The 17,083-nt window shown below is 36.0% G+C and overlaps 1 long non-coding RNA gene across 2 annotated transcripts in view; it reads left to right on the top strand.

Moving 5' to 3' along the window:
* The window catches only part of LOC134522021 (uncharacterized), a 152,442-nt gene that overhangs the window by 15,082 nt on the left and 120,277 nt on the right, over positions 1 to 17,083 (top strand). For both annotated transcript variants that reach the window (XR_010072936.1, XR_010072937.1), the window contains exon 2: positions 15,065 to 15,101. This is a non-coding gene — a long non-coding RNA (uncharacterized LOC134522021). The remainder of the gene's footprint in view (positions 1 to 15,064; positions 15,102 to 17,083) is intronic.

Raw genomic sequence — 17,083 nt, forward strand, 5'->3', positions numbered from 1 at the left:
CTGGTTTCATCTGAGTTGCAAATTATCACAGGCTGATTCGCCAGTGTAGAAAGCTGACCAACCAGTCAAGAATAGGGTCTTGTTGTATAGAAAATTATCTGGAAATATTAGCTATTTACTTGGAGAATTGGATACAATACTCGCAGTGCTGTGTACAGAAATGTACAGCAGTGATTGTGTTCACTCCTTGACTTACAAAACATAAGACTTTTTATGCAAGCCTGTGTTTCTGCCTATGTGAACTAGATACTGACCTCTATCTCTTTGTATATAATACTCTTGTGTAGATGCTTGTTATCCCTGTGTACTGGAGTTTGCAAACATTCACGTGGGGTTTTTTGTTTGTTTGTTTGTTTTTGTATTTTTTAAGTTGCAGTCTTTTAGCACCCAGTAAAAGAATATTTAGGGTGAGGACAGAACACAAATATTCTACTTAACGTGTCAAACTTACTTGTGCTCTTCAAACTGTTATAGTGACGGGAAGTTTCTGAGCTGAAGGCCTCCTAACATGGGGACAGTATGGGGCACTGGTAGCACATTTGAAATGCTGATCATAAAGCCTTCTCATACTGATAAGAAGTTACCCCAACACCGTTATTAAAGCATGTGCAGACTCTTAGCCCGGATCTTTTCCCTAGAGGGAGGAGACATTCGCAGCAAAGCAAATAACAAGTATTCCTTACAAGAGGAGAAAAAAGAAGCAACAGAGGGAGTTAGGGGATTTCAGAGACTGGGGAGTGGAATTCCAGTTTAGGTCATTGCGTTGGGAGCTCCCTGAATTTTTTTCTCCTTGTTGCTAGCCTTGTAAGTAGGTGTGATTTAACGTGAACTTGGAAAGCTTGAGACACTGCAGTCTTCCTGGAAATGAGACTATCTGGTGGCTGAGTTGCAAGATAAGGTATGGGAGCAGAATGGGTCCATGGTGGTTAGAAGAAATAATGAGGAATGTGGCAGGAAAGGATAATGATCTCCCTTATTTGTATTAAGTTCTTATCTGTATTGAGTTCTCAGCTTTTCAAGATGCTTTCTGTTGGCTAAGCACAATTTATCAACTTTCAAACCTTATTAGAAAAAGCCTTCAGGGCATTTTTCCTGGCTGCATAGTACTACTGTGTTTTAGAGCTGTTAAGTATGTTCATTTTTAGTTATATTGGGGTTACTGGAGTAGCCTATACTTCCTAAAATGTGCATAGGTGCAAGGCAGTAAATAAATACTCGTGCAAATCAAAAGACTCTTCAACTCGGGTGATTCAGGATTAAATTCTACCCTAAGCTTTCTTTTCTGAGTGAATGCTAATGCAAACCCTGTGCTGTGATCTGCCAGATGCATGAAGGTAGAATATATACGCACTTCATAAATTTTGAAAGAGTATAAATTATACAAAGTGTGTGAAGGGGTTTAAATTTTTGCATATAAACCTGCGGTATGGTAAGCCTCTCCTCACACACACACTTTCTGTACCTCACCTCTGTTCTGAATAGTTAGAAGCACAAAGCTGAATACAAAAAGAAAAACACAGGGGGTTTGTGTTAAGACCAAGAATTGAATCAAAGTTTGGCCAGTCCTTTAGCTATGTCTGAAGATAAGAATAAGACTAATCTCTGGAAATACCAGTTTGCTAACTCAGGACCTTTTTTGAGTGTACAGAAACAGCATCTTACTCTGTGTTCAGAAAATAACTCTCTATATAACTTTCTGTAAATATCCACTACAATCTAGTCATTACCCCCTCTAAAAGGGCCACTTTGGACTGTCCGAACTCAATAAAAGATACATTAAACAAAATATCAACTGTAATCTGAATATGTTGGGGAAAACTGGACTATCAGTCTTTTTTCTGTATTTTTTCCTTCTTTAATTAGGTGATAAAGGTCTGAACCCAGCCACCACAGTAATGTTTCACTTGTATTAACTTGTATTTTGCATGAAAGATGTCGCTATCTTCTTTAGGACTGGTTTTCATGTGATGCTGTGTTTGTGATGTAGCAGATGCATGTTAGACATTAAGACTCCTAGCTCTCTATTTGTGCCTCTGGAAGAAGCATGTTAGGAAACAAGGACTGGAAAAAGCTTTGTGGATTGGTTAAGTCACATTGCCATTGCAATTTCATAAACTTCAGATCAGACTTTACAATAGTTAGGATTTCTCTCTTGACTGCTTTACTTGGAAAACTATTCAGGAATGTCATTGCCCTGTTGACTAGAAACCTCCTCCTAGTTTCCAGTCTCAGAGAATTCAGTTTATATGATTTCTTCATCTACCTACTTTAACCTTTCACTTAAATTATTCTTTTAAATTCCTGGTGTTTACCCTGAAGTGTATTTATAGAGAACACTCATATCCTCCGAGCTTTTCTAAGTTTCTTCTGATATAATAGTCTTTTTGTTCCTCTGACAGTAACTTTTTTTCTGTGCATATTCCAGTCTCACTTAACTTTTAAAAATATGAATAACCAGAGCTGTACTGAGCACTCCAGGTATTTTGACAGAGATTAATATTTTCTAGTCTCTCCTGGAAATGCCTGGCTTCATTCTTTCTAGCTTCTCATTTAGTTTTTTTTTACTTGCATCACATTGTTGGCTCATCCTGTGACTGGTGACTAATGTGCCCGGGTTTCTTTTCTCTGTGACATCTGCAATTGATGAGCTCATAGCTTCTAGCAAGATTTCCTGTTATTAGTCCTCTAGTGAGCTGAAAGGTATCGAGAGCAGAATGTGTAAGAGTTGGCTCTGTCATGTTAGTGACCTAGATAATGTTCCTAATTTTGCTTGTAGCAACTTTGTAGAACTTCTTAGTTACTTTATTTGCAAATCTGAGAAAAGAGAAGGATTATAGTGGTCTGCTTTCTTAGCTAGAGATGAAGTTAGTAAATTGCATTGTAAAGGAGTAAACCAAGAACTCAGGAGCTGCAGCATAGTTAAAGAGAATTCCTGAGGGAAAGAAGTGTTGCACTCCCATATGCATGGTAATTTGTATGAGGTGCACGGCTCTTAAAAAGACTTAGAGTGCTAGAAAGGAAGAATTGAAGGCATATGAGGCCTCCCACAGAGGTGGCCGCTTTGACTACCTTTAACAGACAAGTCTCTGAGCATCTTCTAAGCTTCAAGAAAATTTCTGAGTTTTAATTACCACAGTTTATGAAGGTTTGTGATCAAGGAAAAAAAATCTTTTTCATTTTGTGTCTATCTTCCAATGAAACATATGAAGATAAATAGAGATATTAGCCTCTGGGTACAGCCCTCAGTTGTTTATTACAGTACCCTTTGAACTTGAGCAGAAAGGAAGAAAAGCTGAACTGATGAATATTAATGAGTTTGGCCTGTGCTTCTCTTGAATACTGGGAGACACAGCCACTGGAGGAGAAAAAAAGAGGCAGCTGGTGGCAGGAAAAATGATAGATGCAATGAAAAAGTGAGATCTATGAAAGAGCCCTTCTATTTTAAGTTAGGTTTTCAGGGATGTATCAGCAGGTGCTTGACCTGCCAACATCACCTTCAGCTGGGGCATCAGTGCAAATTCATTCATGTTTCTACAAACTTCACCTAGGGCCTTTGCGAACTTTTTATTAGCTGAGAATTCCCTTTGCTGTGCTGCACTAATGACTGTATCTGCCCTATAACTTATGAACACAAGGGACAACAATGATTGAACACTGTTCATTTAACTTAATATTGCTAGCTACATTAATTCCCCAGAACATTATATCCAGTTCCTTAGCAGGCGTTTGTACAGCGCTGTATGTTGAAAAGACCTTCAGGTTATGATTTCAACAACAAGGTGCAAAGCTGGGGGTTGGGGGGAGAATGATTGGCAACCAGAGTAAGATTCAAGTGTGTGTTTGTTTTTTATTAAAACATTCAAGCTCAGAACCATTTTATTTTTTCAAAGAATAACAGAGTGTCTGAAGCCTCTAAGTTCTATAGGGAAGAAGATGTAGAAGATGAAGGGCAGGTAATTTCAAACACTGAAGCTGGCAAGCCTGTTGCAAATGATACTGTAATTTATGATGTAAATGTTAGGAAGTGGAAACATTTTGAAGAGTTATTGATTTTAATTCTCAAGCTCATCACTTTTTAAAAACTAAGATGCAAAGAATTTTCTTGGACAGGGTGTATGTACTTTTTCTGCAAATCTGAAATTTTGTACATAGCTTTCCAGTGATGAAACGAGGTAACTATGCTTTTGTTGACATCTCCTGTCTATGCAGAAATAAACAGTCTACTAATTTTTCTTAAGAATATGAAGAGGAGTAGGCAAAATTTTTGTGACTAAGGAATTCTAGCAATATAATATTAAAATGCCATTAAAGTTTGACTGGGTACATATCTCAAAAGGGTTTATCTGCCATAAAATTGTGATTGTGTTTTTTGTCTTTAGTCTACTGTCACTTCTTCTTCATGTTATCATTAATTACTGTCATAACTATTCCTTCCATTGTTTTTACAGCCAATTTAAAATTTTGGTTCATAAATTTGTGAGACAGACAATTGCCCCAAATTTTGGTTTTGTGTTCTCAAAGGTTTTTCACCGAGAACTCACCGAGACGTGCCTCACAAACATTGCACATTGGAATAACAATCACTTTAGACAATCTGATTTTTTTCTCATTCTTCCTCTTTTTTTTTTTGCCTTTCACTGTTTGTGAACTCACTGATACCTAGAAAAATGAAGGAACGTGTAAAATCAAAGGAATGAGCAATGCACCTGCATGTAGAACTCCAGGACAGTTATTTTTGTTAACTAGAAAATAGCTACTGGGAATCAAAGCACTCTACATTAATAGACCTTGTGTCTTTCAGCAGCATTGCACAGCGGACAAGCTCTAGAATTTCCGTGTGAAAGACTATATTAAATATAAACTTCAAAAGTTTACTAGGGGAACTGGAGCAAAGAGTACATGGAGGCAGACTTCTCTTTCCCATCCCTATTTCCTTATGTGCAATTGGGTCCTCCCAGGATCCACCTCTGAGAAACCTTGAGGGTGTAGTAAAAATGATGGAGCAGAGTGAAAACACCATACGAAATAAATGTTGACGTATAGTTCCACACTAAAATGCTGAAATGTTATAGGAGCCAAAGACACTGTTAAGACACAGAAGGCAAAGCAAGAGGAACAAAAGAAGACAAAGTATTTATATTCAAGTGAATGTAAATACAAATCCCAAATACGTAAAGGCTGATTACTAGGTAGCTCCTTCAAATAAAAAAAAAGAATAAACAGAAGGAAAAAGATCATACTTTAAAAAAATAATTGAGAGGATAGAAGAGGAGGACGCTTAATTTAGATGATTGCAACAGGAAAATAAAAGTGAGATAAGTTAATGGAACAAAAGTAATTCATTAATGTGTGGAATATACAATCCAGGCAGTTAGTGAAAAGATCAGGACATGTAAGCCACAGGGAGCAAATAATACATAAGGAAGTCTGTAGGAAGGACAGATTACAGTTGGGGCTTAATTACTTTAATATTGATTAGATATTGATTAGATAAGTATTTTTGAGGGAATATATGTTTCTAAACAGGAAAGATGTATTAGTAATCAATATACTGTGGAAAAAGTAGACCTTATGGCTTGATTCCTCATGGATGTTAAGGGTCACCGATACCTAATGCAGTGAGGTGTGGAAATGCAGAATGCCTTTGAAATCCATGTGTGCATATGACACTTGAAAAACAGCCACAGGGAAGTTCCATCTGAACAGTTTGTAAAACAAGGAGGGGAACATATATACACTTGTAGATCAAGATAGAAAACAGGGATAAAAACAATTTAATGTTTTTGTCATACACTTTCGTCATTTGTTTGTAGAGTCCATTCCTTGGAGATAGTAGTATTTCTTACTGAATGCGTGTATTACTGTATACTGTATGTATAAATAAAATGCAGAATTTGACCTGTATTTAGCTTGAACAACTTCTTCTCCCCTTTTCAAACCCAAAAAAGAACTGTGTGCCTAATAAATTCTCTGATTATTCAAAAGCTACTCACTGGCCTAATAAAATAATTTGGTTCTTACTCTAGATTATTTAATACATTTATCTGTTACATATTCATATACATATAAAAAATATTTTGATTTCTTCCTAGGTTTTTCTGGATTCACTATCATAATTTTTCTAAGTGATATTTCTTGATACAAACCCACTTGCTGGATTCTCCAGAAGCTTCCAATAGGAATATAGTTAGTAGCAATTACTCTTCCTCAGGTTACAAAGTAGATGTTACTATGAGGTTGTTTCACTCTCCCAGTTGCAACCTAATTCAAACTTCTGACATGAAGCTGGAAGGGGTTCTCTAAATCCTTCATTACAAGTTTCCTAAAGCAGCCACTTGTTTGAGTAGAGGTACCTTTAGAAGTGTAAATATAATGTAATAGGAATTTTTATTTAAAATATATGATATTTTAGAAATTATTAAGGCTATTAATAACAGGTAAATTTGCAGTTTGAGTCCGTTCAATAAGATCAACGCTAATTGTATAAAATAAAATTCTAAAAGGCAATCTCTACATTTTAATAGTCACTAGAGAGGATATTTTTTAGTGTACTTTTAAGAGAATAGGATGAAGTCTTACGTGCTACTTAGGAGATTATAGACAGCAGAATAAAGATCTGAAGTGGAGAGAGTTACAACAGGTGATTTTGGGGGGATGAACGTTTACTTATTAAGTGCTGGTAGCTGATACTCAGAGTGATAGATATGAAAATGGGAACAAATTATTTCTGGCATATAGTAATTGTCCTCTCATCAGAATGATTTTATTTTTTTTCCTGTGGTGTCCCTTGAGGCTTAGAAATGTCTGCTGTCTTGAACTTCAAGGCATGTTTTTTACCTGACTTAAAGCAAGGGTTCCTAAGCTCGTCCCAAATCAAGCTGAGCAGATCTCCCTTTTAGACTTAAATCTCTTCTGTTATGAGTTAGCGTCCTGATACACAGGTTATACAGGTAACTGACGTTGCTCTTCCAGAAAACATCAAGGAAAAAGAACTTTGCTTAAGCAAAATTAACTTGTTCTTGTCCTAATGCAGTCTCCAGTGTCACTAGATCTATGGACACCCTGGCAAACTTCTAACTGGCATGGTACCTTGTATCTGGCAGAGGGCTACTTTGCTTACAACTTTTTACACACATTCTGGAAACATTTTCCCTTGTTTCTGCAATGTAGCCATCCCTCAAGCAAATGAAGTTGCTGTTAAAAGTATAAGGTTTAAGAATAATCTTTCTATCAAGTAATTTACTTGCTCAAGTTTAGCACAATTAAGTGCTGGTTTCAACAAAACACAACAAAAGCTTTCTCCAGCTCTCTTTTGTTAGCCTTCAGCATTTTACATTTAAAACGGTAACTCAGATTGGTTCAGCTGAACCACTGAACTCTTTCTATTTTATATGGTTATTTTGAAATTGAACAACAGGGATCAGAGTGTGGGTTTTGGGAGCACTCAAACAAGAGAACTGTTTATTCCTTTGCTGAGTTCAGAACAATACCTTGGAGAAGTTCTTGGCAATATCAGTGGTTTTTTCCCTCCTCCGTGTGAAAGATGGTGAAATATCTAACACAAGTAGTTGGGGAAGTCCAATATTTTGAGTGCTGTGGGACAGATGCTAGTTTTGGATGACCTCCAATGGACCAGTCTCTGGAATCAACGTTAGTAATTCTTGAAACTGACAATTACAGCAGTAAGCCACTATATATCAATTAATGCTTGAAGAGTTGCTTAAGAAAATCCTTCATACAAAATGTTCTTTTGCTTATTAACTGAAAGGATAGTTTTTCCGTGTTTAATTAACTCAAATACATGTATTACTTAGGAATAATGATAAGTATTCATTTATTTTCCTTTCTGATTTTAATTATAGCACGTGCAGAAGCTTATAATAAAAATATTCACCTGATGAATGCTTTGTTTTCCCTTCCTCTGCTTTCAGTTCATGAGATCATAGAAAAACAGTAGATACTTCAAGTGACTTGGGTCAGATTCTCATCTTCATCAAAACCTCAAGGTGCACTCTAGGCTCTGCCATCATTGCGTATGGGCTTACCAGATGAGAAGTTGCAGCAGCCTAAGTATTAGGTTAAAGCCGTTAGTAAAATTAGTCTGATTAGCCCAGGCATGCAGCAGGTGATTTTATCTCCCCACAGTGTTCAGGAAGAGCTGAGTCAAATCTCCAGGGCCTAATTCTTACTTGCACGAAGGCCATATCACTAGGTTTATCTACGTGATTTTAAAAAACAAAGAATTGATTTTTTCAGATAAAAGATACTTTCCAGTTTTTTCTATGTGCTGAGAAGTCCTCTCTAACTCTTTGACCTTCATTTTTCTTTGCCTCTTTTCTCTCAGCAATAATGTCTTCCTCAAAACTCAGGCCTGTCTGCAGTGTATCTGGGATCACACTGGGGAGATGGCCTAGTCCAGTCAGTCTGCTCTCTCCTTTTCAATAACTTTTCTTTCTTAAAATATGAATGCAGAAGACCTGTAACACAAAAACAGTTCTCAAAGATTTTTTTATCTCATGTTTTAATGATCATGCCATTTTCCACTGCTTTTCTTACTTCAATACTTTGCTGGAATATTTGTTGATCTTACTGATAGTTACAGCATAACACATTGTCAAACTTGTACTGATAATTTAAGATTTTGCTTTAAGTTCCTCCAGATCCTATCTACTAGGTTTCTTTGTGCCTCTTCACTTGTGTTACCTTTCCTTTATTAATGGATTTTTTGAAATGTTTTGGGAAAGCTCATTTTTTTTACTGCTTGTTTCTTTGCCATGTACTTCCATATATCTTTCTTTATCTTGGTGTCTCTGACTAGAAGGCACTTCTATATTTGTTAAGGCATTTGTTGATTCTGTTGCTAAGACTGGGCTTTGGTATTTTAATGCTACTTTCTTGTAGTCGTTGTCTGTCTAGTAGCAGCTGAACAGTCTCCTGTATTTTCTTTTACAATTGATTTTTAGTGTTACACATGCCTGTTCTATTGCTATTTTTCTTGGTCTTGTTTTTTTTAAAATGCGAGTGTTAACATTTGGATATGTACATTCTGGTAATGTCTAACACCAGTTTCCCCATTCCTTGAAAAGTTGCTGCAAATATACTTGTAATTCAAGTACAGTCAATGTACAGTCTGTCTGGTTCTAGGGAACATCATCCAAAGAATTTTGATTTACTTTTTGGGAATAAACCATGGTGGAAGTATGCCACTGCTTTGGTGCACTGTGTCATGCTCTACACGAGACAGATGAAAAATTATTATTTATAGGGAAATAATACTGTTCAGTACCACACAGCTACTATGAATATTTTTTGCTCTCTAAATCACCAACTTCAAATTACTGTATATGACACTGAAATAGTGAAGAAGATAAAAATGTTGCATAGTTTATGTAAATCTTTCAAGTGCTTATAATGTATTAGGGGCTATAAGATTTCTGTTGTGATCTCTTTATTTTAGCTGCGAGTTTTGCTTCAGTGTCAATAAAGAAGAAATTTTATTATAAAAGAATGTAACATGAAATGCTGGTATGGAAACAGACTTTTTTGCTTGTTGATTGTTTTGTAGAGAAGAGTAGAGAGAGAGAAAATAAGAAGTAATGTGTGCTTACAGGCAAATGTGCAACCTCTTGAAGAGTAAACTACAGTAGTTGTTGTAGAATTATTTCTTACTGCTCAGTGATCCCAGTAGTTTACTCCCTAGAGGTGAGGTCTCACGGTTCTGATTCCTGATAAGTTATTTGGAATGATACTGTCCTAAGGAGTGGGCTGAGATTTTTGGTTTAAGAAGGGAACCTTAGTTAGGTCCATCTGTAAAATAAAATAATAGAATAATTTAAGTTGGAAAGGACATCTGGAGGTCTCTAGTCCAGCCCTTGCTCAAAGCAGGTCAGACTAGATCAGATTCCTCAAGCTCTTGTTTGCTGGAGTTTTGACTATTTGTTTGAGTATCTATTCATGTATCTATTTGAGATGGAGTGTCTCCAGCCTGACTGGACTTCTGTTCCAGTGTTTGAACACTCTAATGGTTAACTTTTTTTTCCTTAATCTGTAGTAAGAATTTTGCTTGTATCTATTGATGTAGATACGCAGTATGGCATATGTCTCAGTATCTATAGGTATTTGCAGTACTACAATGTGCACACATACACATTCCAGGTACCACAGGCCTGTGTTATCAGAAGGTGGCTGAAACTCTGTAGATCCCCTCACGTTTTGGAGCAACTTGAGGAAATTTGCTCCATAATAGAATGAACACAGAGTTAATGCTCCGTGGCCTTTTTACCCTCACGCTAGTTCTGGTTGTTATTACACTCTTTCTTGCATCCACCTGAATTAACTCAAAATACCTACTTAAACTGTTTTATCCATTTAATTTGGCCTGAGGCAGGTTAGTATCACAGACTACCTTTGAGAAAAACTTACAGAAAGTTGCAGAAAGACCATCCTTCTTGGGTAGCTATAGCTGGTAGGAATATCACTTCTACCCATTGCTGTGGTCTTGAAATTTGTCTCCAGGCTCCTCAAGAAAAGTGAAAATGTAGGGGCAACTGCAGTGCTGTTGGGGAAAATACCATAGCAGTGAGCACTGCACCAGAGTGTTGGTATGATTGTTTTGTGACTCTCATCAGTTTGGGTAAAGTACAAAAGAATGTCCAGGTTTGGTTACAAATTTGGTTACAAATGGACAGGACTATTTAAATCGTTAGCTTTAAAACAGCTCTCTGTTCTTCACTGAATTTAGAGAAAGGCTTTCATTAGTTTCGTGATTTATGCACTTTGGTGAGAAAAACCAAAGAAGCTTTTGTTTATCAGCAAACCGAGATATTCCTTTGCTGAGTTCTGTGAAGCCTGGATCTGAATAATTATTTAAACATAATCACTTCAGAAGATCTTGCATATCTATAAGGAGTTTTCTTCACCTTCTACAAGTCCGTTCCCCCAGCTGACCACACCCGTCTTACAGATCAAAACAAGCAGAGTCTACTGACCACCACTTCTGTTGCCGTACGCCTTTGTTAGTGTCTTCTGCCAAGTTTAAGCATTATTTATGATTTAAAATATACACTCAGTACAGTGTTGGTAGGATTTGGGGGAAATACTAACATTAATGGACACTCCACTTTGTTAGTCACCAAAGGACCTTAGGATTATGCACTTTAATGATCTTTTCATGGTGGATTTTGACAAATTATCCAACTCTGAAGCCTCTTTCTTTGGAAACTACCTATGTAATAGATGATTTAAGGTCACCTTTTTTCTTGTTCTATATTTGTCTGCTCGCTTCAACAATTCAGTATAATCGATTGATTCAACCGTTCATGGAAACAGACAGCAATAGAAAATACTTAAAAACACAACTTCTGCTGTCTCCAGATACCTCTCATTACACAGTGAATGGTTTCTGTTGGTCTTTTCAGATATCTTTTTATTTTGACATGTCCTGACATATGTCCCTGCACCAGTCTGTATCCCCTTACATCACTCAGCAGGCATATTGATTTTACGCGTTCAATTTAAGAGAATTATATGCTTTCTCTAGACCTCTGATGTAGAATGTTCACAAAAATCTAGGATTCCAAGCGGAGATGTGACGTAATGGCCTTTCTTACATGAGATGTGTCTAAGTCAGGAAAGGATTAATGATGCTTGCGTGTGAATAGTGAAGTACTTTGGTTGCTTCTATTTTTTTATCCAATTTTTTATAAATCTTTTATAGATTTGTATACAACAATACTTCCTTTTTCAGGATGTTCAGCACATCCTTTTTTATTTATAACACAATGCAGAGATTCTGTAAAAGGCAGTTACAGGATAATAGTAGAAATATTTTCTCTTAGTGCTTACATACAAACTAACTGTACTGTGGAACCCAAGTATTTCTTTCGCTTATAAAATTCCATAAATGTAAGATTCTGTAAACATAAATTTTATATTTATTTTTATGATCCTCGCTATCCCTGGTATGTAATCCCTTTCAAAAAGCCTGCCAAATCTTAGTAATATCCACAGATGCCTCAGTGGTAATAGCTGTAGTCAACCATTTCTAAGGCAACAGATACCTCTTGAGAAATCCGTATGAATCATGTGTGTGTGTATGGGGGTGTGTGTGTGTGTGTGTATATGTGTGTGTATATACACATGAATGACAATGTCAGGAATTACTAAACATCCAAACTGGAATTTTCTATATGAGTTCGCATAGAGTAGAGGACATTAGGTAACAGACATGAATGGAGATGGTAATGTCCGACAGCCATAGTTTCTGGAGCATGTTCCTAATAAGATATATTTTAAATACTCCTTGATAAAAGGTAACAGTCATCTTTAGCTGTAATGGCCCAAAATCTCCTGCAAGATTGTCAGCACCCAAGTGGACCTATATCAGAGGTTTCAACATATCCCAGAGCAGCCCAACAGCACCAAGCAGAACTGATATGCAAACAGAAATAACTTCATATTTGTCATTTCTCAACAAACTTTACCATCACCAACATAGGCTGAATTGGTCAGTGTTATTCTGTGGTTAAAGTTACGTGGTAAACAAGCACACAATAGAGTACCTTTCACGGATTTCGCTTTATAAAGCCAAACCCAAGTAAAAGCTGTCATATTTCATTTTTCTCTTTAGTACAATTGAATATAACTGGTGTGAAATCCTTATTACCTTGATTTGTTTAATTGTGTTTTAGGAAAATAGATAGATATATCTGTTAAGCAAGATCATTTAAACCTGTTATTTTAAGCGATACATAAAAATTTAAATCCACCTATAGGGCAGAGAAAGAGAAAAAGTTTCTGCAGAGAGAATGGGTTTTATTTTTTTATTGAGAAACAAGATAATTGTATTTGAAGTTGACTTACTGCAAATATTTTAGTTTTGTAAAATGCATCTTTGAATTGCAGTGCATATAGGTGGACTCTTCCATTTCATTAGTATTCTGCGTGGTTGGGATGTGCCAGCTAAATCCAGCCATCCTATGGGAGCTTGCTGTAGTCATAGCAACTGCATTGCAGTTTCAAATAACTGTGTAGTAGAAGTCTGGCATATCTGAAGCACAAGGTGCTCAGTAAACAGTTGGCTTACTAAGTAGGCAATGTGTATCTTAAAAACCAACAGTAAAATTAACTCAGTAAATAGACTTAAGAAAATTCTATAATGATTTCTTAGTCAGTTTTGCATGACTGGCAAATTGCTGGTAGTTTTTAAGAGTTATAAGTCTTGCTTCCTGTTAACGCTTACCAAATTGAATTCAGTGTTGGGTAGCTACAGCTATGTGTAGAATCACCAATAGCTCCACTAAATCGTGAGAACACTGTAAATGAGAGATAGAGTGCTGCACTATTAGGCATGACAGTCTCTCAAGCCTCTGGTGGTTGACTGGAAGCTCATTGAAATCACTGCAAAACTTAAAAAGTCATCTGAATGTGATCTGGGTTAGGCTTAGTACAGAGGAGTGAAGAGATACAGTGAAGACAGGAAGAGATGTCCTTATAATATTCAGTAAGATTTGAGTACCTCATTCCTTTGAATTTATCTGGAAGTCCCAGCTGAAATGCAGTTCATTTTCTCAAACATTGTTTATGATGAAGTCCAAAATTAAATCATAAATAAATCACTGGAATTAAATTTATGGAGTTTGGACACAAATGCTTAGCAAGAGCGAAAAATGAAGTAGGCGTCATGAGAAGACAAAATGGTTCTGGCCTACCAAAGACTCATGGATAAAGAATTGAGAGAATCATGAAAAATCTTTGTCACCCTCCAGTGACAAAGAGATTATAATATCAATGGGAGTTAGTATGTAGCAGAAATCTCTACTGATTTAGAAGACAAAGCACTAAAAATCATTGGTGATGCAAGAAATGATGTGAACAAAATATTCTGGATGCTGGAAAATGTCCCAAGTAATAATGACAAATATGTCAATAGAGAAAGTATGATTAAAGCAGGAAGGATAACTATTAGCCAAGTCAGCTGTGATAAATGCACAATTGGTTAAGAATTAAAGGAAAATATGCAAAATGTATTAAATTCAAGAATATTTATTTTTATATGAAAATTTTACATATTCTGAAGAATGTGAGCAAGAACATTCACAAGTTGAATATTTTGTTTTTCAAGGCCAAATGTCCAGTTTGTTATCCAAATCACTTAAAAAGTTATATATAGCCACAGATAGAATTATAGGTATGTCGTTAATGTGTATGTATAGTAGTTGTGGCTCTGCATGTGATAAAGGTTTACTATTTAAATCTAGTAGAGCTATTGTCAATTTTCTTGAACCCAATTATACAGAAACTATAGTCTGCAGAAAGGATTGAAATATGAACTGCAATTACTACTTTATAGCCCCTCCCCCAAAACACAGGAAATGTATTTTCCTTAAATATTTGCAAGATATTTAAATAAGAGAATTAATGTACTTCTGAAGAAGTTCACCTTCCACACAAAAGAATTTGTACTGACCTTCTTAAAGTTCTGCTGAATAAAAAGGAAACCAAATTTATATCAGATTTAAAGCAGAGAAGCATAATTAAAGCAAGCTGAAGAATCTGAGAACTTTCTCCTTCTTGTTGACGTACTATGACTGCCTGATGTTTGGGGACACTTGTGCAAGTTCCAAAACACGTGTCAAACAAGTTTTTCCCTGAGGGAAAGATTTAGCAAGGCCACTCAAATGGGCCATAGTCTCCCCCAGACCAGCTCAAAATGACTCAGAACAATTGTGCAGTTTTGCAGCTCAGTTTCTCCCAATGCCTCCTTGCAGGCGAGGCAGGGGCTGCACTTATTTCTGATTTAGCCTTTTGATTTAGCTCAGCTTCGGTCTTTCTTTTGCCTATGGTTTAAAGCTGACTTAGTGAAGGCTGTGGAAGTCTTACCCAAGATTTCATTTGGAGTAGTATCATGTTACTAATTCCAAACCTTACTTGCCATAGTAAATTATATTGGCATTTAAAAGAATCATTGTTTTCAATAAAGCAAAATGAAATTGGTTTTCTAGTAAGTTACACTAATTATCTTTTTCTCTCTGTCTCTCTCTCTCTTTTTTTTTTTTTGTAATAGGGTGCTGAGAAACCTGAAGTGTCATTACCGAAGGCTGGTAAGGGATTTATTTCATTAACCTCTAAGGCAGCCACATTTTTAGTGAAAACACTCTAAAATGCAAGTAAATTAAGTTGAAATCACATTTTTATTTGAGTTTGATTAGACAAAGGAGAGAATATTGTAAATATTTTGGGTTGGAGTTTTGTTTCTGAAGGCAGATGCGTTATGTTGTTTTCAGTTTGGTTATTTCAGTGCATGAGGCAGATGTTGTGTAGGCACAGAAAACTACACTAGCTGCGTAATTATTCTTCAAGAATACATTATAGTTCTTTTAAAATTACTTTCGTATACCTGCAGGAATCTGCAGAACTTGCCCTGTCCTTCACGTTCATGAGATCAGTCGTCCTTCAAAGTAAATATTCTTGCTTATCTTTTTTCGGATAAGTAGTCTTTCTAATTTTTACACAGAAGTCGTCTCCCTTTCTAATGTAATCTGTAATGAAAGAGCTGCTTTTAAGTAAGTTCTGTCTTACAACTTTTTGGGGGTTTCATATGTAGTAGACGTCTGAGACGTCTGAGTAGATGCCTGAGCAGAGGCAAGCTGGGATTATGACATTTTAGCACATTTCCACAGGCAAGATGTGTATAGACATAGGGCCAGAACCTGGAGAAAATTTGAGCCATTACAGTGCTGCTTTAGCCCAATATTAATTGCGTAAGTGTCCACCATCAGGAGCAGCCAGAGTTTAGCAGTACTCAGGGTTTGTTCATCTTATGCAGCAATTGATTTCAGTGGAGTAAGCTGACAAATGTCAGCTACGTGATGAGTCACAGGGTTCCTTACAAAGTTACACATGGCTGTTTCCACTGTCTTTGTCCTGTTTATAGGTCATATCACAGTTCATGCCACTGATAGGGCAAAACAGTGAATTATGTCACTGTGAAGATCTTTTTGGAGGTAAAAAGATAGTATAAATAAGGACAAAGAAGATGTTTAAGAACCCAGAAATATGAGAGTGTGACAAAAAGTATTTTTGCTTAAGGAAAAATTATTTTAAAAATAGTAATCTTAAAAAATCGTACTAAACTCTTATGACTGAAGTTAATGAAACCACTAAAATGTAATCACTGCCTAGAGAGGCAAACGTATGCTGTGCAAAATCAAACTAGGGTGTTTCTAATTGTCTTTGTGTTGTATGCCTGCATAAATTATGTATTTTCTATATTATATGATTCACCATTGTCAAAAATTTAGATAAAAACACAAAGCATATAATCTAAAATTCTGATCATGTACGTGGTAGAAAGAGATACCATATTGATTAAGGTGGTATTTTGAGTTACATATATTGTAAAAAAACATTCTTTCTACTAGCTGTAATTACTTACATCGTATATAGATGTATCATTTGTAAAATAAATCAGTAAGGAGTTACTTTGAAATAGTACTTTAAGAAACAAGGTGGTATAAAAATAGTATTAGAACTGTATAATTAAAACTACCTAATTTTTTTATGATCTTTTCCATTAAAATACGAAAATATGATCTTGCAATACTTTAGCAATGTTTATAGTTCTACAGAAGAAAAATGTTTTACTTTGGCCAGTATTTTCAAGGAAGATGGTTCTATGTCTCAGTTATAATTAAAGGATCATCCCAGGGCTGATTGAACTGCAGCACCATTCTTGAAACATTCCTATTGATGTTATGGATTAGACTGACAAGCAGAGAATCTCAAGATAAAATTAGATCTTTGTTTTGTTATTTGAATCTGTCCAAGTTCTTCTTCAAAAATATCTGCTTTAAAAAATTAGAACATTTTTCTCTGTGTTTACTTGGTGATTTTCTCATGTAGAATTCCTATAGAAAACTTCCATGGCATAGGATTCGGAGGCTTTTTGGTGGATGACGTGTTTGTCGTTCCCATATTACCACTGATCTCGCAAGGCCACAAGCTGTTACTCCCCTCATTTCTTACTAAAACCTCCCTAGGCAGCGATTACATTATAGTGGTTTCATTAGCTTCACTCAATTTA

Source organism: Chroicocephalus ridibundus, chromosome 11 (genome assembly GCF_963924245.1).
Source record: "Chroicocephalus ridibundus chromosome 11, bChrRid1.1, whole genome shotgun sequence".
Classification (NCBI taxonomy): Eukaryota; Metazoa; Chordata; class Aves; order Charadriiformes; family Laridae; genus Chroicocephalus; species Chroicocephalus ridibundus.